Below are 27,521 nucleotides of genomic sequence, written 5' to 3'. Positions count from 1 at the left end.
ATTCCAGTTAGAGAAGCATCAAAAAGAAGAGCGTGAGGGCTGGAGAGATGGCTCAGTGGCGCTCGCTTCTCTCCGAGAGGATCCAGATTCAGTTCCCAGCCCCCACCTGGCAGCTTGAAACTACATGTGACTGCAGTTTGAGGGACTCTGACACCCTCTTCTGGTTGCCTACATGTATGCACATACAAACAGCTGCACACACAGACATACACGTAAAGTAAACGTTTTTAAAATGAAAAAATATAAAGTGTTTAACCATAAATTTAGCCACACAAGTACAGCTGCTGTGGTCTGAAACCCATGGGAACCCATGGGACTGTTGGGAATGTTTAAAAGATCTAAATAAATAAAAGATAATTCCATGGTCATGAATCAGATGCCTTCATAGCACTAAGGCGGTCATTGTCCCTCAAATGACCCATAAATTCTGTGTGATCCCCAGCAGAATCCTAGCCGTAGAGATGGAGAGCTGGTGTTAATGTTCATTTGGAGCAACAAAGGACTCAGAAGAGTAAAATAAGAAATATCTTAAAGGAGCTGGTGGAACCATCATGAATCCAGTCATAAAGACGGAGTCCCCAGCGACCTAATTACCTCTCTCTCACTAGGCCTTCCCTCTTAAATATCCCTCCACATCAACCCCTCCAACCAACACAACAGCCTTCGAGAAACACACTCAGACCTTATCCAAACCACACATGCGGCAGGCGTGAAGATAAGGACACAGCCCGTCCTCTGCAGCTAGCAGACTGGGACAGTGGCCTCTAAGGAGCTGACATTTCCACCGACCAGACTCATGCTGGGGGAAAGAAAGGCCTGAGACCTTGACATCAGCCAGAGGGGAACTTGTCTTCTGGAAGGAGATTACCCATTAACTATGCTGACAATGACGCAGGACAGACCGAGAGCCAACGGCAGCAGTCAGCATTGGGTCAGTGAGGGGCAGGACCACTTCATGGCCCGAGATGCCCAGTTAAGCATACCTCTTGCTCGCTATTTAAGCCTCATGTCAGTATTCGGAAGATGGACTTGGGGATACCGCTGACCCTCCTTACTGGTTCTTCCAATATGGACACATCGGATAAATCTGTCTGTCTGTCACTGTCATCTGCCTGTAGAGGATGAAAACCTAGCCTTGCTTGTTAGAGCTGCAAAGGCCTGGACTCTGACCCTGGCAACTCCAGTAGCAATTTCAAGGTGATTCCGTGGAGAAAAAAGCAGTTTTCTTAAGAAATCAGTGCCTAAACATGTAGACAGCTACCTGCAAAAGAAATTGGAATTGGGATTTTGTCTCACAGTATGCAAAACTCAGCCAAAATGGGCCAAAAATGTAAATCTAAGAGCTAAAGATACAAATTTTTATGAAAAAAAAAGTATAGATGTACATCTTTAAGAGCTTTGATTAAGTATCAGACCCATACATATGACACCAAAAGCGCACGCATGCACACACACACACACACACACACACACACACACATTTTATTTCAATGTAATCTAAAAATGTATATGTCAAATGAGATTATCACACAGAAAGAGAGAAAAGACAGGGGCGGAAAGTCTTACTTCATGCCTTGGAAAATGTAAAGATCACCTGGGGAAGCAGGGGATTCAGGGAGAGGGAAGCACTTAGTGTTCTTCATCCTTAGCCAAAGCAGCAGTTTCCAGAAAAGTGTGTCTTCCCTTGGCCCATCCATTTCCGCCCTAGCCAGACCCTTCTTCCAGGTTGGGTGGGCTGGACTCCAGTCACAGCACTACCCAGAAGGACCTCCAGATGGCACTGCAAGCTCATCAGTGACTGTATTGGCTTAAGCCACACACACAGGCCACAAGAGGTGCTCAAGCAAAAACAGCCAGCTTCATGCTTGGTCCTGGACCCCCAGAAGGGTTTAAAGCGATGTAGCCAGGGATCACAGCCATTTTTATCGTACCTGGAACTCACTTAAGAAAGTTGACTCTCGGGGGTTGGGGATTTAGCTCAATGGTAGAGCGCTTGCCTAGCAAGCGCAAGGCCCTAGGTTCGGTCCCCAGCTCCGAAAAAAAAAAAAAAGAAAAAAAAAAAAAAAAGAAAGTTGACTCTCATGCTTGTCTCCAAATAAATAAAACAGGACAGCCACTTAAATTTGAACTTCACATAAAAATAACTATGTCACAAATAGTGTTTGTGGCACACTGTACTAAAAAGAAAAGAAAAATCAGAAATTCGCGTTTAATAAAGATGTCATATATTCATGTTGCAATTCCTGTCTGTCTGGCTTGCTGACTCTTCCACTATCCACTTAATAAGAGCTTGCACATCATCTCCTAACCTGCATTAGGAGGTTCAAAAGTGAGCCAAGGACAGCCCCTGCATCTAGAAGTGAGTTGGGGACACGTTGACAAACGGTGGTGGTCAGAAAGCAGGGCAAGCACAGGACTAGGGGGAAGTGTGGACTTGGGCGCTGGCCATAAGTTCAGAAGCAACTTGTTCGCATTCTTGTTTGTTTATTGTTATTTCTCCTCTCTATAGCCCTGGCTGGCCTCCAACTCACAGAGATCTGCCTGCCTCTGCCCTCCTAGTGCTGGGACTAAAGTTAGCACGCACCACCACCACCACCCAGCCAGAACCTACTGCTGATGTCCACTGGCCACATAATCTTAGGTGAGTTATTAACACTTCTGTGCCTCTGTATGAATGCAAACATTCCCACACTTAGAAGATGCCCGTGACAGAGCCACAGAGGAGGAAACACGGAAACTGGTCTTGGTCAATGGATGGATGTTTACCTGAGACAGGACCACCCCATAGCCATGAAACAGCTGTCTGCTTGTACAATTCCAAGTACTTGCTTTCCTAAATGTGGAGGAGCATTGCCATGGGGGGGACAGAAAAAGAGCAGTAGGTAAATAAAAATGGTAAATCTTGTGTCTACCTTATGAAAGAACCTAAACTCTTATCTTTGAGCAAGTGGCCCCCAAACTTCATCATTGAAGTACCTCTGAAGGTGTGGGCGGTATCATATGAAGAGCATTTTAGCTGGAACGCCAGCTTTTCTTTAGTCTTGTGGTGGTTTGAATATGCTTGTCCCAGGGCGTGGCAATATTAGGAGGTGTGGCCTTGCTGGAGGAAGTGGGCACTGTGGGGGTGGACTTTGAGAGACCTTCCTCTTAGCTGCCTGGAAGACAATGCTCTCCTGTCTGCCTCTGGAACAAGATACAGAAATCTCAGCTCCTCCAGGGCCCCGCCTGCCTGGACACTGCCGTGCTTCCTGCTGTAATGATAATAGACTGAACCTCAGAACCTATAAGCCAGCCCCCAACTAAATGCTGTCCTTTATAAGAGTTGCCTTGGTCATGGTTTTTCTTTACAGCCCTGGAAACACTAAGACAAGTCTTATTTTCAAAATCACTTGGTTTTATATCTACTTCATACCTCCAGTCATTTCAGTGTAAAAGATATCACTAGCGGTGGTGGCACACGCCTTTAATCCCAGCACTCGGGAAGCAGAGGCAGGCAGAGCTCTGAGTTCAGGGTCAGCCTGGTCTGCAGAGTGAGTTCCAGGTTTCTGTACCTGTTGTTGTTGTTGTTGTTGTTGTTGTTGTTGTTGTTGTCATGGAAATGAATAAACAAATAAACAAAAGATATTGTTGTTCTTACTCTCTGAACAAAACAAAAGCCTGGACCATCTATAGCTCTTTCGTCCTCTGTAATTATATAACTTTCCCATAAGCCAGGTTGTGAGGGAAGCCATAAGGAACTAAGCCCAGTGTTGTGTGTCAGGCTTCAACCTGTAGAAAGAGCCCTAAGGCAGCGATGCGGAGGGTGGATCAGAGATGGAGTCTAACAAGGCAAGCAGGTGTGAGAAGACCCAATGTCCTGGGTCAGAGATGGTCATGGTGAGAGACCAGACGGCCACAAACATGTGACTGACATTTCAGAAGGAGAACTGCTTTTAGTAGAAAGGCATCCCGGGAGTTGGGGAGAGGGGTGGGTAGGCTCACAGCAGGCTGTTGACACCATTAACAGCATTGGGACTATGGAATGGGTATTGGTGGGTGGAAGGGAGCATATACTTTGCTTAAGCTCACTGAGCTTTTGATGCTGAACTGTCTTGACGGTCTGGGAGGTGGGAGAAGTGACTCGGGTGTAGCACATAGATACAGAACTCACAGGAAAAGATGGGGACAGTCAGGGAGCAGTGTAGAGAGGAGAACAGGCAGAATGGTGGTCTAGAAACCCTGGGGAGCATCCAGTGTTCAAGGTTACATTTATGGGACAAGGTAGAATGAAAAATGTCAAAGGTGCCATGGCAGGGCATCAAACTAACAGGCAACAAGAGAGACTGTGAACAAACTTCATTTCATGAACGTGATTCTTAAAACTTGTGCATCAAAAACTCTTGGGGATTGGGTCCAATGCTTTGAATTAATCCTGCCCCCAAATTCAGGAATCTGCGTGTCCCGATGCTGAGAGTCCTTGTCCATAATTGATTTTTGATCTATCAATAAAGGGCCAATGAACGATGGCTGGGCAGGTAGACTGAGGTGGGACCTTTGGATTTTGGAGGGCTAGGAACTGGGAGAAAGAAGGAGGGGAAGATCGCCCCATCTCAGAGGGAGATGGATCAGATTTAATGCTGAAGAAGAAAATTCATCCAAAATGAAGGTGGGAAGAGAAAGCGGCCCTAGAGAGGGGCTGCCCAGAAGGTAATAGGGCAGCAAAGATAAAACATAGATTTGGAAGGTGTTGAGCCAGGAGCACTGGAGGCAAACGTATGCTAGCTGGGCGGAGGATCAGAACTGCCCAGCCTTTGAGCTAGTAATTAAGTTTAATTGAGGTTCGTGTGTGTGTGTGTGTGTGTGTGTGTGTGTGTGTGTGTGTGTGTGTGTGTCTTTCATTCCAGAATCCAGAGGGCTCTGGTGAGTGACTGGGAGTGCAACTAGCCAGGAGCTCAAAGCTAATTAGCTAACTATTGCAACAAAAAAACAAAAAACACTATCAACAATATAAACAGAGTGAAAAGAAAACCCAGAATAAGGGGAATTCTTTGCGATTTATACATCCTATAAGAGGTCAGTTACCAAAAACACCCCTACTACTGAACAACAGGAAAAAATTCACCACTCAAAAAATGGGAAAGGGGATTCTAAGAGACAGTCCCTCCCCCACCCCACACAAAGATATACAAGTGGCCAAAAGCATATGAAATAGTCTCAGAGTTGAAGGCAGAGACCAGTCACAATGAGAGTGCAGTTCACAGACATTCCAACAACTATCAAAAAACAGAAGACAACAAATAAAAACAGAACTACCCCGCATTCCAACAATCCCACTTCCAAGGATATGCCCCAAGGCCTCAGAGAGATGTCGGTGTTTACAGTGGCATACAGCACAATAGCTAGAGGTGGATGCCAGCAAACTGCGCACGGAAGCATGTATGTAAGTACAGCGTGATGAGAACACATGAAGGTTCTCCTACATCTGGGTGCAGCCTACACCTGAAATCCAGCACTTGGGAGGCAGAGGCAGGAGGATCAAGAGTTCAAGGCCAGCTTCAGCTACGTAGTTTGATCGGGCTACTGAAAACCTTATTTCAAAATAAACTGGTAGATAAATACTGTCATATATTGAGCATTAAGGTAAATTATCTGGGCTCAGGAGAGCTCAGTCAGTAAAGCACTTGCCTAGTAAGCATAAAGACCTGAATTCTATACCCAGAACATAAGTCTAAAAATGACAACAACAGATGTCGTGGTTCACGTGTATTACCCAGTCTGAAGAGGCAAAGACAAGCGTATCCCTGAAACTCACTGGTCAGCCAGCCAGCCAGGTGGTCATGATCTAGGCCAGCAAAATACCCTGTCTTTGAAATATTAAAAACATGAACCATACCTACACCCCCTATACACACACAGACACACACACACACAGACACACAGACACACAGACATACACACACACACACACACACACACACACACACACACAAAGAGAGAATTATTTCCCATTGGGAAGAGATCCATGTTTACATTTATATAAGTAAATGGAGTAACGCTGAATTCTAAATCAAGCAGTGGCAGTATCGCTGGATTTCAGCCACTAGGTACTAGTAATTCCAGTCTACACCTTCACTTTTCCCCCCCTTTTTGAAATGAGAGCATCTGTATCAGTGACCCCACGTCTGGGATACTGCTGTATGTGGACGGTGTAAGAGGCAGAGGGCGAGGTTCTTGACTCCACAGCTCTTCCAACTAACGGGTGGACCAGTACCCAGGAATTGCACCCAGGATACAGGACCAGAGGTTCTACATACACACAGGTACCTGATTTGGATGATGAGATCTATCACCGGGCTGACGGAATGAGACATAGGGGAGGAGATGAGTGTATTTTGAGAACAGATGTCAAAGTATGGCAAATTATATCTCCCAAATTATTGGCCTCAGCAACAGTTCCCACCCACGTATATTTATCGCACCAGGGACACGCTTTGGTGATAAACGACCTGTGACACAACATGGGGATTGGGTTTGATCTCCAGTACCCAAGTAAAAGCTGGGCAGGGGGGAATGAGTCTGTAATTCCAGTGCTAGGGGTAGTGGAGACAGGTGGATCCCTGAAGTTCATTGGAAAATTAGTTTAGCCAATCAGAGAGCTCCAGTGGGGTTAGTAAGAGATCCTGCCTCCAAAAAAAAAAAAAAGGTAGAGGCTGAATGTGGTGGTTCAAATCTTCAATCCTAACATGGGGAGCATAGGCAGGCAGATCTCTATACATTTGAAGTCAGACTGATCCACATAGTGAATCCCAGGCTAGTCAAAACTACATAGTAAGACCCTGTCTCAAATAAATAAGAAAGAAAGAGAAAAGGAAAAAGGAAGAAAGAGGGAAAGAAACAAGAAAGACAACTGACACTGACCTCAGGCTTCCACACACATGCACACATATGCATAGATTCACATGAACACACACATATAAAAAAGTCCCATACATCTTCTGTTATATGACTTTGACCTTTCTCCTATTGAGATATAGGAACTATGCCCCACGTCTTGCCAGTGTGTGTGTGTGTCTGTGTCTGTGTCTGTGTGTCTGTGTGTCTGTGTCTGTGTATCTCTCTGTGTGTATCTCTGTGTGTGTATCTCTGTGTATGTGTCTCTGTGTATCTGTGTGTTATGTGTGTCTGTGTATCTCTATGTGTGTATCTCTGTGTGTGTATCTGTGTGTGTGTGTGTGTGTGTGTGTTTCCAACAAGATATGGCTCAAGTATAGAATTTTGAAACTGGGTTATAAAAAGGATTTTGCTTTTCTCTGCATTGGAGCATCTACCCCTAAAACCTTCTCCTACCGTGTGAATAGCCCAGTTGTCCTGAAGCCAACAGATGAAGACAGGAGGTTGTCCAGAAAGCCCCTGATATGTAAGCCCCAGCCATCATTTGACTCCAGTGACACCAGAACCATCCAAATGAGCTCACCCTAAACTCCTAGGACAGAAATTAAGATAACATAATGATTGTTTATACCATAGAACTTACGGTGATTCATTATGTAGAAACAGATAAAACAAAAACACCCTTAAGATGCTAACACATGAGAATCTGGGAGAGGGGGAGGTAGACTGTTTTCTAGGGTGACCTTCTCACCTCGGGTGTGATGAGAGATGATGAATCAAGAATTATAGTCCTTCATCTCAGGATTACTCAGGGTTTGTCTATACCACCCAGGTCTATACCTGCACGCACAGAGCTGAGCTAGAACTTCACAAAGGGAAAGGGAAGGAAACCGGGTCTGAAACCCCACCCGTTTTCACAGCGTCCAGACACCTTGAAGGTGCAGTCAGGAACCGTTCACGTTTCCTGGCTCTGTGACCAGGGAGCAAACATAAACAGGTATCTGCCTTTCTAACACTTTTTCTTGGGTATCATTTGTCAAATAGAACTTTTTTCCTTGACGGTTGCTTTAGATGGGAGAGGAGGGAACTGGTTCACACTGCATGCCGGGTTTGTTTGTTTGTTCGTTTTTGTTTTGGGGGTTTTCTTTGTTTGTTTTTCCTTACTCTCTAATTTGTCTCTTTTGCCTGAGAAAATGGACCCAGTTCAGGTGCTTTGACATCAGTAGGCCTTGGATAGTTCTGGAATGGAATTCATAGGAACCAGACAGGAAGACTTGGAGGAGAAAGGCTGAATTTTAAGTCACTCAAGGAAAAAAAATACCACCTCTGGCATGTCAATGTGTCTAGCAGAATCCAGCGTTGTTCATCAAAGGGGTGCAATCAGAATAAGCTGATGTTTGCTCATTAAAAAGAGTAGACAGAGTCAAGGAGGGGATGCAGGATGTCGTCAGCCAGTATGAACATACACTTCAGTGTGGAAGGGAGGGCTGCAAGGTTTCAGGAGCTAGAAAATGCCAGAGTCTTGGTTAGTTGATGATGAGAGCCTTACCATTAAAATCAAAAGGGCGAGGCTGTGTGAAGTGGAAACTTGAGGGTTCTCTGGAGAGTCCGTTGTGTTGGATGGTGTTTTGCTGGGGTGAACAGGTGAAGAAGTGTTTTCCTAAAAAGGACACAGGTGAAAGACTAAGGCAGATTTGTGAAGGAATTTTCCACTGAAGCAGACACAGGAGAGAGGACATTCTGCTAAAGCAAGCATCACGTGAAAGGACACGTGATGAAGGATTCTTTGCTAACAACACACATGTATTAGTTTGCTGTACATTGTATAGCTGAGCTGCATTTGTCAGGTCTCGTCGGACTCGGGCTGATTGGATGCACGTGCTGAGGCAAGGCAGGTGGAGGACACGTGATGTTTCTCCAAATAGGACTAATAGGTATAAATAGGACTCGATGGCATGAGGAGGCTGAGGCAGGCTTCCCGTACAATGTTGGTGGGTCTCACATCTTCCCTGATCTTCACCTCCCTGAGAGAGGCACAGCCAAGAACTTCTGATGTTCCTGTTGGTCCCTCCTGCTGACTCAAGCCGAAGCTGAGGTCTGACTGTCTCTGCTAAGTCATGTCACCACTGTTGCTAACTTGACTCTACCAAACAGGACTGCTGATGTAGCCATGAAATGTTTGTGACTGCATCAAGCTGCCACTGCCTGCTAACCTATTAACTGTTGATTTCCAGACAACACAGATGGGAGTTGCTCCAAAGACTCTTTCTAAACAGGTCTACTTCCCCTGTATCCTTTCTTTTCCACTACCTCTGGTGGGTGGTCGGTTATAAGGGAGGTTAAAGCGTTTAAGAACCATCGTTAAAAATAAGGTTTGAAAAAATTAAAACTACAGGTGTGGGCCAGCTAAAAGAACAGCTAACGACAAATAGGTTCATAGACAACGAGGAAGGTCTGGTCTCAGAGACTAAAGCGGCTAAGTCCAAGAAAGTAAGGAAGAATGAAGACCTTAGTCTTCCCTTGAGTCAATCACATAAACATTTAGTGGGACTCCCGTATGTGTCACATTCTGTCCTAGATGCCAGGGAGGCTGATGAATTAAGGCAGAATTCCTGCCCACCAGCACACAAGGTCTGAGTGCAGAGACAGAAGTGCAAATGTAAACGTCCTTTGCTACTGTAACATGTGTGTAACACGTGTGTAACAAAGGAACAAGACTGGTTCCAAGGTGATCACAAGACATGAGAGCCTGGGCTTAGCGAGGGACAAACAGACGCCTGCACAAAGAGAACCAAGCCAATGAGCTCTCAATGGTGTTAGGCATACAAAATCCCAGAGAGACCAGTGGGCCAAGGACTGCAGGCATTGAGAGGAAGAGGAGGTACCCAACCTGAGAAGACCCACCAAAGCAGAGTTGAAACAAGGAATTTGGTAACATGAATGGGCACGTCAAAGAAGGACCTAGTTGTGACTAATAGAATCTACACCAGCTAGTGGGCCAGAGGAAGGGACAAGAGCTACTGGCAACTGCACTGGAGAGGGACTCCAGTTGGTAAATACTCAAGGGGATATCTGACCAAAGACGATGAGCTCAAGGTCACCAGACTACAGAAAAGCGCCCCTGTCTTTTGCTTTTGTTTTGGTGTTGAGAGAGTACTCCACTCCGTAGCCCAGGATGCCCTTGAACTTTCGGCAATCCCCCTGCTTCCATCTCTCAAGTTCTGGAATTACAGGTGTGAGTCTATATAAATTCACTAGGCTGGGAGAACCTATCTTAACGACACACAAGCAAAACCCTCGAACACGTGTATAAATGCCATTCTCTTAGCTCGACTTAAGAGGTAAAGGCGCAGGCTTCCTCGTAGGAGACTAATGGGTGTTTTACTGAGAGGTTGAGAAAACTACATGAAGATTTAGAGGAACAGACTGCAACTGAAAGTCATAAAGCAAGAAAGATCATCAAACCCTGCATCAATCCTCCGATGCCAGCGAAAGAGAAGAAAGACCCCTTCATTCCTCTACTACTATGGAATTAGAAGTAAAGGTTTGTTCCTTCTTGGACTACTCAGGGTGGAGGAATTGTTACCCTGTTGCTAAGGAAAAAGGAAGGGGCTGTTCCCAGTTGCCATGGTGACAAGGTAAGAGCGTTCCCTCCATACCGCGGTACGTTTACCAGTCAGTTTCTTCTCGTTGCTATGGCGATCTAGAGGGATTGTTCTCGGCTCCCGCACCTCGCGCCGCCGTTGCTAGGACGAGGTGTAGAGGTAGCGGTTGTCCTCCTCTCGCCGCCTGGTTGCTGTGGAGACGGCGGGTGCCCTGGCCCCGCCCCGCTCGGCCTGACAGCCGTGGCCGCATCGCGCCTGCGCAGTGCTCTCGTCCCCCGCAGTCTCGGTGCGTTGAAGCCGGAGACCGCGGCGGCCTCTGCTAGGACCCTCCGCCCCGGAGCCGCCGGCCGGAGCCGCAGCCTCTGCCGCAGCGCCCCCGCCTCCCATCCCCTCCCCTGCCGCCTCAGCCGGAGCCGCCTCGCGCACTGTGAGTCCAGGCTGAGGCCACGGTCGCCGTGGGGCTGAGTCAGCGGGAGGCCCGGGCCGGGCTGGGGGAGGGGAACCGGGCTCCCCATCCTCGCCGGCCCCCGTCCCCACCCCCACCGGTGTCCCGTTCCGCCGGTCTCCTGTCCTCGGTGGCCTCCGGGGCCAGGCCTCCTCAACCACTCCTGCCCCGTCCTCCTCCCTCTCTCCTTCCCTGCGGACCCACCTCGAGGTTCTTCCCCTCTAGATGTGGCGCTGTCGCACCTCTACCCATGGCCTTGTATTTTCCCTCAAACTCCCTCCGGTCTGTCCTTGTCCCTTGTCCCTTCTCTTTACTCCGGGGCCTGACATCTCCCGGCTTCTAGTTTCTCCAAGTGATAAACCAGAGAGTGACAAGGGAGACAGCCAGGTGGAGACTTGGGGGAGGGGGACATTGTATCTGTCCAAACCTTGGGACCCCAGGACACTTACCCACCTGCTCCTGAACCGCTCGTGCCAGAATTGGCTTAGGAAAGCAGGCCTGGATAGTTCTAAGTAGCTGCAGAGAGCCGGCACGGCTTTAGGAACAGATTTTGCTGAGAAGGGTCAAGCTACGTTGTGATCAGCTATACTATTGGTGCACTGAGCTCGTGCGTGGTGGCCTTCTTGTGTGCTGAACCACTGCCCTGGCCACACTGTGCAGGGATGAGAAAGGAGTGGAGGGAGGGGGACATGGTTGATTTGGGAGCTTAAGTTCTTGTGCTTCCGGTACGTCGTGTGTGTGTGAGCGTGTGAATAAGCGTCTTTCCAGACTCTTTAATGTCTTCGCTTTAAAGAGTCGCATTATAACCTTGGTATATGCGAGGTTTGAAGACAAACCTGTAATATTTGCAGCAAGTACTTACTGAATGTACGAGGGGCTTTGGCAGGACTTGATTTCCAATACCTGTAAATTTGATGGAGAAACCAACCATGCAAATAGTGGGTTTTGACAGTCTAAGCAGAGTGGAGAGGAGGGGCAGTTGAGAGTCCCTCATGGCTCTGAGGCCTGTATCCCTGCTTCCCACAGCTCTGAGCCTCGGTGGGGGCTGTTGCAAGGTGGGGGCGATTCCCAGGGTTGTGTTAGCCACCTACAAGCTTACAGTACCTAGTGTCGAAATAGAGTCCCGTGCTGTTTTCTTTTTCCCAGCAAGAAACTCGGCTGAAGTTAGTCTGTGCTCATAACCAGAAAGTTCTTCACAGACATGCCTGAACTCGAGGGCTCCTAACTACTGTGTGTGCCTCAATGCCAGCTTCCAGTGATTCCTTTTTTTTTTTTTCCCCCTCTCATAGATTTCAATGTAGTATAAGGCAGTTCCGATGAATAAGAGGCTTTGGGTTTGTTTGGGATTTTTTTGTTTATTTGTTTAGCTCCAGGCTACAAAGGAGGGCATGGTCCACTCCTAAAACTCACTGGGAACTACCCACTCATTAGGAGTTTCTAAGGTTGCAAACAGTGATTGGGGGCAAAGCTCTTACTTAGACTTTGCTCACTCATGGCCTATTGGCAGCCTCCTCCGGGCCACTCCCTGCCCCCATGCCCATCAGATTAGTTTACAGTAGCAAAGACGGCTGTCGCCCTAGTTTTAAACATAGAGATGAAGTTCAGGAAGATGACAGCCTCCATCCAACAGTAGAGTTTGTTCTGTTTTGAATGCCAGTCTGGGGTTTGGCGGGATGCGCCTGCCTGTGGTGCAGTGGGAGCTCTGGGGCCTGGGAGTTACATTCCTTCTTCTGGTCCTCTCTGTGTCACATAGCTCGCCCAAATACCCGAGGAGGGCAGAAGGAGACAGCTGTGCTGGAGAGCTGCTCTTCTTGGGCCGAGTGTATTTTGGGAATCAGTGTTATTACTGGGGTGGAGGGTGGTGAATTGAGCAAGGAAATGTGTCAAGGCTAGAGAGAGACCAGGCAAGTGTGAGGTGCAATGTTCCGTTTGCAGCTTGCTGTGGGATAGTGCCCTTTCAGAGCATCAGACTGGCTTCTATATGGGTTAATTTGTCTTTGAAATCCATACCAGTGTTTTATGAGCTAATGACTGAATGCTTTATAAACCGGTCCTCTTAAGAAGCAAGACCGAGACCTCTCTTGTGCACCTAGCCAGCTATTGTAGGTAATTGTTAAGATCAGGGAGAGAGGTATGATTTGCACAAGTCAGACCTAAAGCTGAGTGACATGTTATGGTTTTATAGGACTGCGTTTCCTTGATCTTGAGACAAACCTGTAATTTACCCACAGCTTTTAGGTAAAGTGTGTGTGTGTGTGTGTGTGTGTGTGTGTGTGTGTGTGTGTGTGTGTTTGTATTCCGAACTACATCAGAAGCAGGAAGTAGCAAGCCTCGAAGGGGAGATATTTGTGTGTCTTCTAGTTAGAATGCTGTTCCCATTTCTGTGACGATGCCAGGGCTGCTCCCCTAAGAGCCCATGCACTGTCACGGTGGGGCTCTCTGACACCTTTCTCGAGCTCTTGCTCCTTGTGGGTTTAGGTGATTAGCTAGGCTTAGGCATGCTTGTTACTGAACACAACAGTTCCCACATGGGAGTCCAATTCAGAGCCATAACAGGACACGCTCCAGAAATCCAGCAAACATCTGGAGGCAAGCATCTTATGAATTAGCCCGAACTTAAGCAAGCACCTTTCTTCTTTCAGAAACCGAGTAGAAGATCTGGATATTTGGGCCAAAATGCATGTGCTCTGGTTCATTTATAGAAACGTTCGTTAGGACCTTAGACACAGGTTGGGACTGGACAGGACAGAAAATGTCCTACTGTTCTCATTTCCAGGTTTTGACACGAGACACTAAGAGTTAAGTGATTTGCCCCAAGGTGACTTAACTAATGTAGAAGGTATGTGAGAGCACTGTCAACTGTGTACACCATGCAGATGACTGTTAGTGGTTATTAGTGTCTGAGTCAGGATTAGAACTCACATTTCCAGACTAGTGCTATTCTACACCGCCACCATGCTATGTTTGTCACACTTAATAGTACAAAGGGCTGTAATAAAAATAATTTAGTAGTCTGTAATTAGCCTTGTAGACAAAGGCTTCTTTTATTGTCTGAGATGTTGCAAGGCCAGGCAAAATGTAGTGTCAAAGTGTCTAATTAAATATTTATTCTTGCCACCTTAAAAATAACAATTTTTCCTCACACGTTCCTACTTTGGGAGGTCTTCTTTCTAAAACTACACATCAACTAACAAAGCAAGTGCCAAGCTGAGTGTCGACGTCGTCTAAGCTTAGCTGCAAGGCTGCTTCATTCTGGAAAGCAAAGGAGAGGGAGCAGAGTTGAGGCTGAGTAGAAACAAGTCTGAGGGACAGCTTCAGGGCTACCTCCCAGCCCTCAAATGTAGCATTGCATAGGTCCTGGTAGCCACAGGGATTTCTCATCTCCATCCCTTGGAAACTAAGTTGATCTGGCCTCTCAAAACAGGTGTGTCTGAGCCCAAATCCCAGTCCTCCTACCTCCTGGCTGTGTGACACTGGGCAGGTTATATAACTGCTAAGTGTTAGTTTTCTCATCTGTAAGCTTGGATGCTGGCCGTCCCATAGGAGTTGTTAGAGGATGCAAGTAAAGTAGCTGCTTGGTAGTAGGTAGCAATCTTTCTTTACATTTGCTGGTGCCATTAATTTAAAAATAGTGTCTCAAAGTTTGTCATGAGAAGTCCATCCTGAACTAATTCAGGCCTTCTAATGTGTTTGACAGAAGCAGAGATTCGTCCAGTAAAGACTTGAGTGTCAGTGTCATTTCAACTGCCAAATGAGAGAATGTATTATGAAATGGGTCTTTGTGTCCACGCATTCAGCTGACTTGCTTGCCTGACAGAATGGCCAGGCGTGAGCAGTGACTGGAGCAGAGCCCAGCTTTGGTTAATGTGTGGGTGCTCGGTCCTTCTGGTGGGGAGGCTAGTCTGAGGGATGATCTTAATTTGAAATAGAAAAGCTGCTGAGAGCTGGTGTATTAGTTATCTCTCATGGCCTCGCTCACTTCCTCTACTGTGAGGTGCACCTTGGACCATGACCTTACTCAGGTCAGCCTCTGTACTTGTGGGATGCAGAGGTCATGGATGGATGGGTGAAGTATGGACACACTCGGTGGCGATAGCTGTACCCACCATCAGGTCCTATTACTCAATATTAACAGCTTCTGGCAGAAATGACTAATAAGAAGAAAGCCCAAAGGTTAGGGGCACTTGTTCTGGGGCCTGGGTTCAATTACCAGCACCCACCTGTAGGAACTCAGGCAGTGCATATGCATGCAGGCAAAACAGTCAAGCATACAAACTAAGTAAACCTAGAAAGAAGTGACTACCATGGTGTGATAAGAATTCACCAAGTGATGTTGAATTTCTAATTTTGTCATCAGTTAGCCCTGTCCTTTTTAGCCAGGTGTCCTGTTGATTAAAGAAAGATAGAAAGATGACATACTTATCAGTTGAGCATGAGCTTTGGGTCCTTACCCAGACGGAGCGTGGATTACAACGACTAATTTACAGTCGATCGCCCAGGCTTTCTGTGGCTGAGAGTACGAATCTGCATGGTAGCTGTCCAGGGTTGGTGAGGCATCCTGCGGCCAAGAGTGGGTTTTTCCTGTGTGCAGCTGGCTGGCCAGTTCTTGCCACGCACTAGATCCTGATCGCACTAGCACCATGCCCTATCAACTTTGCTGAACTGCTTAGATGTTGTTTTCCAACACCTTAACATCAATGTTCTAAGTTCTGGATGCTCCCTTTCCCTCACGTAAAGAAGGACTTGGCCGGGGTTGGGGATTTAGCTCAGTGGTAGAGCGCTTGCCTAGCAAGCGCAAGGCCCTGGGTTCGGTCCTCAGCTCCGGAAAAAAAAAAAAAAAAAGGACTTGGCCCATCTGCAGTGTTTTGACTCCACACAGGTTGGTTTTCATGAAACTATTTCCTAATGTGTAGGAAATACATACCACTTACATGCTATGACTAAGATAGGTGAACAAGAAGCACAACTCCAAACCTGCCCGGTACTTTAGACTACACACACATATACATACACATACACCTATATACACACGTATACATACACATACGCCTGCACACAAACATACATACACATACACCTATACACACACATATACATACACATACACCTACACACACACACATACATACACATACACCTATACACACACATATATATACACATACACCTACACACAAACATACATACACCTATACACCTATACACACATATATATACATACACATACACCTACACACATATATATACATACACATACACCTATACACACATATATACATATACATACACCTATACACACATATACATACACATACACCTATATACACACATATATACATACACATACACACACCCCAGGCCTTAAAAGGACACGTGTCCTTAGACCATAAATTGCCTTTTTCAAACTATTCAGAATCTTTGGTTAAAGATATATTTAAAACTACATAGATTTTTATTAATACACCAGTATTAATAATATAAAAATATTTGAAACAGTGAATTATTGGCAGCCAGAAGTGCTGGGCATGTTTAATCCCAGCACTTGGGAAGCAGAGGCAGGCAGATCTCTGTGAGTTCAAGGCCGTCCTGATCTCTGTACTGGTCTGTACAGGCTAGCCAAGGCTACATTGTGAGCCCTACTACAATTGTCTAAATCTTCCCCACCCTCAAAAATTAAGTAAAACAACCAGAAGTGTATGACATGGAGGACTAGTCAAGTTCATAGAAATAAAATACTACATAGGTATTAAAAACATTTGTCTAATATTACTGAATCCAGGCATAGTGACATGTGTCTATAATTCTAGCCCTCAATGGACTGAAGCAGGAAGATCCAAGAGCAAGGCCAGCCTGGGCCGTACCTCAAGTCCCTGTCTCAAACACACACATAGTCATACACACACATTCACATACACACACTTACATACATATACACACACTACATATTTACACACATTCACACATACCTATACACTTGCACATACACACTCACATTTTTACACATACAGTCACACACATTCACACACACACACACACACACACACACACACACACACACACACACACACACACTGACATCAGAAGTTCTTACATGACCACTGGGAAAAAAAGCAAGCTATGAAATAGTATGTCAAGGATGCCACTCTATTAAAATCTGGGATATGTAAAATTATCAGGAAAGTACCCACCAATTATAAATGATTATCACCGATTATGTACTGCTGGTTTTTCTTAATGTCTTTCAGTGTTTCTTAACATTTTAAACCAGTGACATATTGATTCCATGTAATAGAGAAATCACTAAAAAAAATCACAAGACGTTTAGACTTTAAAATGTTTTGCAGTATTTATTTATTGAGGACTATGCACATGCCATGAGGGCAGCTCACATAAGATGGCTCTCTGTTCTTTCCTTCATCCACATGGGGTTTGCAGATTGAATCCAGGTCCTCAAACTTGGCTGAAAGCACCTTTACTCATTGAGCCATCTCGTAATACCCATCCCCCGTCCCTGCTTCAAGGTATTTATTTAAGTTTTGTTTGTTTATTTCGAGGCATGGTCTTCTATGTCCCAGGCTGAGTTCAAACTTGCTGCACACTGGAGGATAAGCTTAAGCTCCAGCTCCCTCAGCCCCCACAGCACTGAGCTCACAGCCACGCCCCACAGCTGGGTTTGAGTTGCTCGGGTTTGTACCTGTGAGGCAAGTGCTCTGCCCACTGAGCTACATCCCTAGTCTGCTATGCAGCATTTTAATGGCTGTTTAGTTTTGCTCTCACCAGGATTTTATGCAGTTCTGTGAGGTGTTTCTTTAGGTGGCCACTTCATTTATCTTTTTATGCATGTTGGATGTGTCTTAAAAACACAGATGAACATCTTTGAGTCCATCTATAGATGAAACAATCTCACTTGAAGAAAGAAAATGTGAAATAATTATTGTTAAGAACATGGGAATTGGGCAGGAAACAATGGCTCAGAAGCTCTAAGTCCTGGCTGCTCTTGCAGAAGACCCAGGCTCAGTTCTCAGCAAAGGTGAGAGTTCTCACCACCCTCTAAAACTCCAGTCCTGAACACCCAGTTCCCTCTTCTGCCTTCCTTGGGCACTTATATATATGTGGTACATATACATACATGCAGACAAGGCATACAAATAAAAACACACACATAATAAAAATATGTTTTAAAGCAGGTCTTAAAATAGCCATATTTCCTCCTAACTTTTGCTGTAGACATTTGTCAGCTGGCATTGATCAGGGTTCTGCTTTCAGTGGCCTGCCTCCCTCCCATGCCTTTCCAGAGTCTCTGAGTGGCCAGATCCCCAGTGTTCTGGGGCCTACCTTTAGGCTTTACCTTGTATAGGGTGTGTGGATTCCTGCCCAAACTGTCTCTGCTCAGACCTGCATGGCCTCTTTCCTTTCTCTGTCCATGGTCCCATTTCGTTTGGCCATCAGCTCAGAGAGCCATTGTTCTTCCAGGACGGACATGGTTGTCTACGTTAGGCTTTTGCTAGTAGTGGAGTCTGTTCAACTTTAAATCCTAGAGAAGAGAGACTTCTAACCTTCTCCTGGAGATCCAGGGCGTGGAGTTGAAGAACATATGGCCTGTCTACAGCTTGGCTTGTGCTGCAATAAATGTTTGCTAAGCAGGATGTTTCTCTTCTTCCAAGTGGTTCTGACTCCCCTAACACTTATCCCAGACCGGGCAGATGTCAAGCCCTGCTGCTTGGAATTATTAGCACAAGTCTTTGGCTCTGTCTGGCTAGAAAGCTCCACTACCAAGTGATTGTTGAATAAGCAGCCACCTTATTGTGTGAGCATTGTTGTCCTGGTCACCTTGTAATATGATATAATTATAACATAATGCCCTAGTCACCTTGTAGTGGTGTTTCCTGGTGAGTAAGCAGTGAAATCTTAGCTGGTATTGAAGTCAGCAAGATCATAGTTAGGACTAATGTGTGTGTTGCCATGTGGAAGAGGCAGATCTTGGACCACTAGATGAAACCTAATATTCCTTCCAGTATGAGCAGTGTTGTGCTGAAGGCTTATCTCCGGGGTGTAAAATGTATCTTGTAGCCAGACGTCCCTGCAGCACCAGACTCTTGGCTGCTAGCCCTCATCCCCTTCTTTGACAGTTATTGCCATCTGCCAAGAACTCTGATTTTGTCTTTGATGTGTTGTGATTTTAGATTAGTAGAGGCCACAGCCAAAAGCTTACACTTGAGGTATTCTATTAGCACCTTAAGAGACAGGACCACTGCTAAGGATGGAGATGTGTTGTGCTGCCCTGAAATAGCACTCTAGGGCGTTGTGAGACAACTCAGTAAGACCTGTATCCCCAGAAGACATAGTTTCCAGGTTTCTAAGTTATTCTTATGAACGTGCATGTTATCTTCACGAGGCCTTGTAAGCAGAGATAAGTGCCTCCCAAGTGTTTTCCTCTGACTTGTATGCATTATATATGTATGTATGCAACATGTATGATTATTATGCATTAATGGTGATCCAGCTAACTTTCAGTGATTTTTGAAGAGGACTTCACATATTCAATGGCCCCTCATATCTATGAATTTAACCAATCCAAAAGCAAAACTTGAATTTGCCATATACTGAGAGTACTGTGCTGAATCTAGTGACAACATGTGCTGTCCTGTCGTTAGGTATTACAGTGGACAGTCATTGCCTTAGGTATTACAGCTAATCCTCTTGTTCCCTCCTGCACCACCCGCTTGACCCTGACCCTGACCCTGACTTAGAGTATAGGGGGTGCTATGCCCAGGCTGCCTGCGGGGAATTGGCTGCTTTATAGAACTGAGCACGAGAGGACTTTAGCATCCACTGGAAGATCCTGGAGCCAATCTCCTGTGATTATGTGCCATGGAACAATTGTGTTTGGAGACAACTGTTCAGTGAAAGGGAAAAGGGGACAGAAAAGAACTGTCTTTGAGATACAGGAAGGACCCTCATGGGCAGGGGCTCTTCCACTTCTAAGACTGGGGGAAGAGAAAATAGTTTTTCTGTCCAATAGGTAAAGTTCAGGGAAGATGGCTGGCATCTGGTAAGTAATGGCCTTCACCTCTTCTGACAGCCGAGGCTGTTTGCTGAGGAGGAATGAGGGGGATGTTGGTGGGAGATGAAGGTCTTGAAGGCTTGAATTAACCACAGTGTGGATTTAGCCTGGACATCGGAGATGAATAAAAGTTTTATTGTTCAGGGGCAAGGGCCCATTTGGGCGTATGAATTCATAATGGGCCAGGACTCCATGCTGGCCCAGAGACACAGCAGGGGAGGGGCACCGGGGTTGGGGTGGTGTGACATTCTCAAGGCAGAGTTTCTGAGGAGGCAGAATTTAGAATGGCTATTAGAGCAGAGGTGAAAGAAAGGAAGGATGCAGGTTTAAGCAGAGCTGGTTGCCCACAAGAATAAGGAGGCAGAGTAATTTAGGCCTAGTGAGAACAGAAGACGGGATGGGGAGGCGGGGTGAGCCTCAAGGACATTAGAGAATAGAGGCTTCTTCACTGGAGTTGTAAGTTCGAGCCGTGGCTTCCTTTACATTTGTTTACCTTTGTGGAGTCCTCAGATTGTTTTAAATGGGCATACATGACCAGCCTCATCTTTAATAGCTAAAACCTCAAGAGAAGAGCTTCATGGTACAGCTTACTGCTTTGACACTGATCTCCCTCGGGTTCCAGAGCTATATCCTAGATGAGCAGGTGTGGGTCAGGTTGTTTCTTGTCCTCTGCCCCCATGCCCTTCCAAGCTGTTCCTATTTGGCCCTTTGTCAGTGGAGGAGGACCATCTCTGTGTCCTCAAGACAAGTGTACCCCTGGCTGGATCTCAGTGCAGTTTTGTGAGTGAATTTCCACCCTCGCTCCTGCCCTGAACTGGGTACTTGGTGCAGTGTATAAACTTGACACCTGTGTGTGGCTATCCTTTTTTCTCACCTGTTTTCCACCCTCCAAGGAGCCCTCTGTCCTGATGTCCTCCTAGATCATCTACTTCGACCCTGACCCTGGCTGACACCCTCCCTTGTGCCCTTTCACTTGCTGGACTCACAGTCCTGCCATGCCGGACAATGGAAGAGGGTGTTTGCCCAGCTAATGCTGCAAAGCAGTCACAGGGCTGATGACCCTCGGCACACAGGGTGAAAGCCTGAGGGAGGTCAGGTTGGAGCATGTGCTAGGAGCTGGAAAAGCAGGGCCACACCAACTCCTGGGCCCTACGCCTGGGCCCTACTCGGAATCTAACCCTTGTCTGCACGCTGTGTTGATGTCCTTTCCTGAAAGCCAGGGCCCAAGCAGGAGCCTGGCTCCCAGCCAGTCCCCACAGGAAGGAGCAAACAGCCCTAAGCAGGCCTCAAGCCAGGTGGGGTAGAGGGAGGTGCATTGTTTTAGGAGAATCAAATGGGTTCTTTGTAAACAGCCTCATGCCCGTCTTCACCCCCTTTCCTACCCTGTCTGGGAGAGAACCATTAGTGCTTGGCTCACGCTTGGGTAAAATCAAGGGAAAGATGACAGCTAATGGGCGGCAGTGCAGTGGACCCTTGGGCCTGGAGTGCATGCCACTCCACAGTAGAGCACTGTGTGGCTTCCACTCTATGCACTCTAGCATAGGGCTCCTGTGGTAGCCTTCTGACATAGTGACATGTTACCTGTGGGAACCTCCATGTCAACAGGAAAGATGTGTGTTGGCTTGCGGTTTCAGGGTTTCAGCCCCCCAAAACAAACAAACAAACTGACAACGTGAGAGGCTGGAAAGATCACAGAGGCTGAGAGCACCTGCAGTGCACACAGACCCCGTGTGGTGGCTCACAATCATATGCAACTCCAGTTCCCAGGAATCTATGCCACCAAACGTGTGCGGTACACACACACACACACACACACACACACACACACACACACACACGAAAGCAAACACTCAAACACATAAAATAAAAATAAATATTTAAATTAAAACAAACAAATTGAGATCTTACTAAACTAATTTTAATTTATAGGAAAATCGAGAGTTAAAAAGGGTAAGTAAGAGAAGTAAAATGAGTTAGGCTGGGCATGGTGACACACACCTGTAACCCCAACACTTAAGCTGAGGCTGGGCTACATAGATCATGTGTCAAAAACTTGGAAATAAAATAAAACCATTTTTAATTATGCTACTCAGAAGTCATCCTAAGGCATAGTTTGGGTGAGCGTTAACACTTCATGGTCTCTTCAAGCAGCCCTGGTAGTCACCGTCCAGGGTGACTCACGCTCACACATCACAGCTGTGAGGTCCTCTGGGTGACACTCCGCAAGTCTCCTAAAGAAGGCTTCTTGCATCCGCACTGCTAACCTTGGTGAACGTGGGAAGCATTTTCTTGCAGGTTCCCTTACTAAGTTAGAATCATCTGCCCCAGTGTTTCCAGCAGTCCTGTTCCAGTTCCAGGGTGGGAGTCCTATGGGAAGCACTGCTGTTGCTCCCACGGTGCTGGCTTGGTTTGTCCCCAAGTGCATTATTTCCAACCAACCGAAATAAAATATCAGGAACTTTGTTCTGAACTTACCCTGTCCTGGTCAGGTCACTGTGGCTGGGATGAAACACCATGACCAAAGCAACTTGGGGAGGAAAGGGCTTATTTCACTCACAGTTCATATAACAGTTTGTTATCAAAGCAGTGAGGGCAGGAGTTCAATCAGGGCAGGAGCTGATGATGCAGAGGCCATGGAGGAGTACCATATACTGACCTCCTCCCCACGGCTTGCTCTCCCTGCTTTCTTACAGAACTTAGGACCAACAGCCCAGACCACAGTGGGCTGGGCCCTCCCCCATCAGTCACTAATTAAGAAAATGCCCTACAGCGCAGCATGGTAGAAGCAGAGGCCTCTCCCCTCAGATGATGACTTCTGCCTGTGTCAAGCTGACATAGAACACTCTGTGAGGTACTTCCACCAGGCTCGCTGAAGCACTAACCACCAGGCTATCAAAGTCTTGCTCTGCTTCAGCTACTGGTGTCCGGACACAGAGAAAGAGCAGGGACATCCAGCGTCCTAAAGTCCATCTCTTTCAGCCTGGGTACCACTTGCTTAGTGCCGGGTGCTGCTTACCTTACGTGTGCTTCTACTTTGAGGAAGGCTGTTGAGACACATGTTGCTCAAATCATTTTCTCCCCTTCTGTAGAAGGCTAGGTCAAGAGTCCGCTAGGTCCCGCCTGGCCATGCTCCAAGCCACTGAGGTACTACATGATACTCTTGCCCCCAGAATTTCCACAGGATTCTTTTCTGTGCCTCCTTTCTCCACGTGCACACGCTTGTCCAGAGAGACTCCTGAGCAAGTCAGTCTGAGCAGGTGAAGCTATTCCTGTAGAGGTGGCATGGCAGAAGTAGGCTCTTGAGAGCCACCACACCAGACAAGCGCCAGCCACAGCCAGTGAGACAGCTGCCATAACCGGAGTGAGCGCTTCAGAGCCACACAACAGAGATCGGAGTGAGCGCTTCAGAGCCACACACCAGAGATCGGAGTGAGCGCTTCAGAGCCACACAACAGAGATCGGAGTGAGCGCTTCAGAGCCACACACCAGAGATTGCTTGGCTCTGGTCCCAGTGACAGGTGATGTCATTTGTGTGATGATTTTCAATCGCAGCCCTTACAAGTGAACAGCATATGTGTCATCTTAGGGCTCTGGAAGACGGAAGGACAAAGTTCTATCGATGGGTTAGTGGGCTGAATGGTGCCACCCAGAACATCCGAAACCCCAGAACCTGAGACACTGCTTCAGATGACAAAACAAAGAACACTACTTTTATGCCAAAACGTGTAGTTAAATTAAAGAGCTGGTGATGCACACATTTAAACCCAGCACTTGAGAGGCAGAGGTGTAACCTCGGGCTTTTCCTCCCAGGGATTTGTCTGATACTTGAGTATTTTGTTGTAAACTTGGGTTTCCGCCTGTTTGGATAACATGCCTACCACGTTGGGCATCATTTGTACCTATGAGCTTTTCTGCCCTGCCACTTCGTTCCCCAAAATAATGACTCTGGCACTAAGTCTTCTATGAGTAATTGCCTAGGCCATAAGCTTTGACTTGTTCCCCCTAGCTCGTAACTTAATACTCCCGTTTATTCTATTCTAAGTTCCCATCTATACTAAGGTGGTCGGTTACTTTTCTCATGTTCATGAGACCCTCAGCCTGACTCTATCTCAGAATCTTCTCCCCCCCCTCCTACTTTCCTGCCTAAGCTTCTTAATGACAGGTGACCCTTCTGCACAGCACAGAAGAGATTCTTTCTCCACAGAGGCAGATAGATCTCTGTAGGTTCAAGGCCATCCTAGTCTACCTAGTAAGTTCCAAGATAGCCAGGGTAACATAGAAAGACATTGTCTCAAAAACAAACAGCAAAACAGTAAAGATCTTGAAGCTGGGTTACCTTGGTGGGCACTCAGACCTCCCTGCTGGGGATGAGATGTAGCTCAGTAGCCCGCTGGTAGAGCACTTACCCACGTTGTACATGACCCTGGGCTCTGTCTCCAGGCACGCAGGCAGACTGACAGACGGATGGACGAACAGACACACACACACACACACACACACACACACACACACACACACACCTGTCTGTATGTGCATCCTGATAAAAGGAGAAATAGAGAAATTTTATGAAAGAGAAGGAGACTGCAGACCACAGAGGCAGAGATTAGAGTGGGTGCTATAAGCCAAGGGATGGCTAAAGCCCCCAGAAGCTAGAAGAGAAACCAGGAGCATATCCCCCAGAGTCTTCAGAGGGAAGAGTTGGCAGGGTCAACACTTGGATCTGGAACTTTTGGTCTCCAGGATAGTAAGGAAATAATATCTTGTTTTAGCCAGCCAGCTTGTGAAAATTACGTATTGTAGTTGTAGGACACTCAGTGGGTCAAAGTTCACATGCTGACAGAGAATTTCTTCTGTATGTGATAGGTGAAACTCATGGATATGAGTCACTCTGATCTGTCACCCTCCCTGACCACCCAGCTTTCCTTGAACCCACTGGATTCACCTAGATAATCCAGAAAAGTCTTTCCACCCCCAAGTACTCAATTTCATTACACTACAAAGTCCTCTTTGCTGTTCAGAGGAAGAGAGTCAAAGGTTCCTGGCACGAAGGTATGGATACTTTGGGGGACTTAGCACAGTCTATAACCCTGAAGGGTATGGGAGGAGAGGTGAGTCTGGTCACTACATCTCAGGGCGTTCCTGGCAGAAGCTATTCCTTAAAGCCTGGGAAAGGCAGAATTGGGAAAATACTGGGGTTGTATGGACCACATTACTCTCTGTAAGCAGAAAAATGCAGGCAGGTCCAGATGAGCAGTAATTAAAAGTATCCAGAGGCACTCCATCCAGATGACATGAGTCTAACTCCCAGGTTCTACAAGGTAGCAACAGAGAACCAACTCCCCAAAATGTTGTCTGACCCCCATGCATGCCATGACACACACAACATCGAGAAGGCCAAAAAGTAAGATAATAAGGATAGAAGACATGGGAATGTGACCCACTTAGATGCTGTGCTGCCTTCAAGTGTTGAGGTGATGGTGGATCAGAGAGGAACCTGTGGCTTGACCCAAGGAGTGTGTTTATGCAGTTACAAAGCTGGTGTGGAAGACACTGGCCAGCAGAGAGATGTCACAGGAAGTGGACGTAGTCCGAGGGTGAGAGGGGTGGGAGGGGATGGGCAGGTTTTCATACTGAGTTGCAGGCTCTGTGGCAGGTGCTGAGATTCTCGGCACACAAGCCACCTGGGCGTTGGTCAGAAGGGAGGAGCGAAGGGCTGAGGAGCGCCATGCTAAGCACTTCCACGTAGAGGCGAGTCAGCCCGGGGCCACACGACCATGTGCTATTGCTATTGAAGGTAGTTGGGGTTTCAGGCCATTTGAAAACATATCCAGGGGCTGAAGAGATGGTTCAGTAGTTAAAAGCACTGATGGTCCCTCCAGAGGACCCAGGGTCAATGTTCAACACCTACATGGCAGCTCACAACTGTCTGTAACTACATAATCTAACACCCTTACAGACATACATACAGGCAAAACACCAATGCACATAAAATAAAAATAAATCACACACACACACACACACACTCACATCAAGATCTTCAGAAGCAGAGTCCCCATTCTGTTCCTGCCTGTCTCTCCAGCTCTGAAAAAGAATGCTTTCTTCCTCAGAAGTAAATAATACTTCCTGCTTGGAGGGAACGAGAAGGCATCCATTATTAATGTTTATTTTCACATTTACAGATGAAAGGGACACTGACTTCAAAGCAGTAGATTGGGACCAAGAAAGAGAATTAATTCTTGACATTAAATGTATCTGCTAGAAAACACTCCTGCCAGTTTTAAAAGTTTCTCATGGTTGAATATAAAGTTGAAAATTTCAAAAGAGATTTGACAACTCATAAATGGATGAGTGAACAATTCATTAGGATGGGAATGTTGGGGTTCCTAGGCTCCCAAACTCAGTTCTAGGATGAGGCCCTAGACAAGGGTGACAGCAGGCAGCCATTCTGGGGACAGTGTGAGGTTCTGGCCAGTTCTCTGGGCAGTTCACAGGCTCTCTGCTGTGTCCCTACCCTGTCTACAAAAGGTCTCACTGTGTAACCCTGGCTAGCTTGGAACTCACAGAGATCCACCTGCCTGTCTCACCTTCTGAATGCTGGAACTAAAGGTGTGCACCCCCATGACTGGCCCACCTAGGCTTACTTTTACTTCAGCTCCTCTGTCGTTACATGAAGGTTTGAGAGGCTAATTGGTAGATTTCGCCTTTAAGAAGAGCCTTTTGAATACTTGTTGTAATTTAGAAGACAAAGTTTAAGGCAGTGATTGTCAACCTTCCTGATGCTGTGACCCTTTAATTCAGTTCCTCGTGCTGTGGTGACCCCAACTATAACATTACTTTCATTGCTACTTCATAACTGTAATTTTGCTACTGTTATGGATCGTAATACAAATATCTGATATGCTACTCCCTGTTGTAACCCACAGTTGAAAACCACTGGTTTAAGGTTAAAAGATGCCAACTTTACAAACAACACTGTCACCTGGCACTTCCCCACCCCAAGTCTGCCCTAGAACTTCCTGTGTAGCTGAGGAAGCTCCTCCTACCTCCACCTCCCTAATGCTGGCATCCCAGCCCACACTACTATGCTGTGTATGCAGCGCTGACCAAGCAAGACAAGCACCCTGCCAATCAGATTCCCAGCCCCCAAGACGTGCCTCCCAACCCACTGGGCTGTGCTATGGTAACAGGGCACCAGCCTTGCTCATGGGTCAGCTCCTGACTTGGTGGTCAAGACCCTCCTTGATGGCCTTTAAATTCAAGGTCATTTCCTCCATCTCGGCATTCTGTGACAGGCTGAGATAATAGCTATCCTCCTAATTTTTACAATCTGCATATCTGATCATCAAGAAAGGATGCTGCTACATTTATCTGCTTTAGAACTGTTGGCAGAAGAAACCAACCAGTTAAGCAAGGCTTGTACCCGCCCCCATGGATGGGATTTTTTGGGGGCTTGGGGTTTGGGATTTTTTGTTTAAATATCTGTATAAGAAGGCAGCACTTTTTAACAATTTTTGGTCTTCACACTGCATTTAACCCA

At 46.6% G+C, this 27,521-nt stretch overlaps 1 protein-coding gene across 2 annotated transcripts in view; it reads left to right on the top strand.

Moving 5' to 3' along the window:
* Window positions 1-10,731: 10,731 nt before the first annotated feature.
* The window catches only part of Mapre3 (microtubule associated protein RP/EB family member 3), a 43,972-nt gene continuing 27,182 nt past the window's right edge, over window positions 10,732-27,521 (top strand). For both annotated transcript variants that reach the window (XM_032909039.1, XM_032909038.1), the window contains exon 1: window positions 10,732-10,902. The gene's annotated coding sequence lies outside the window, so the exon portion shown is untranslated. The remainder of the gene's footprint in view (window positions 10,903-27,521) is intronic.

The sequence above is a fragment of the Rattus rattus genome, chromosome 7 (genome assembly GCF_011064425.1).
Source record: "Rattus rattus isolate New Zealand chromosome 7, Rrattus_CSIRO_v1, whole genome shotgun sequence".
In the NCBI taxonomy this organism is placed as follows: Eukaryota; Metazoa; Chordata; class Mammalia; order Rodentia; family Muridae; genus Rattus; species Rattus rattus.
This window is presented reverse-complemented; position numbering and strand designations above follow the sequence as displayed.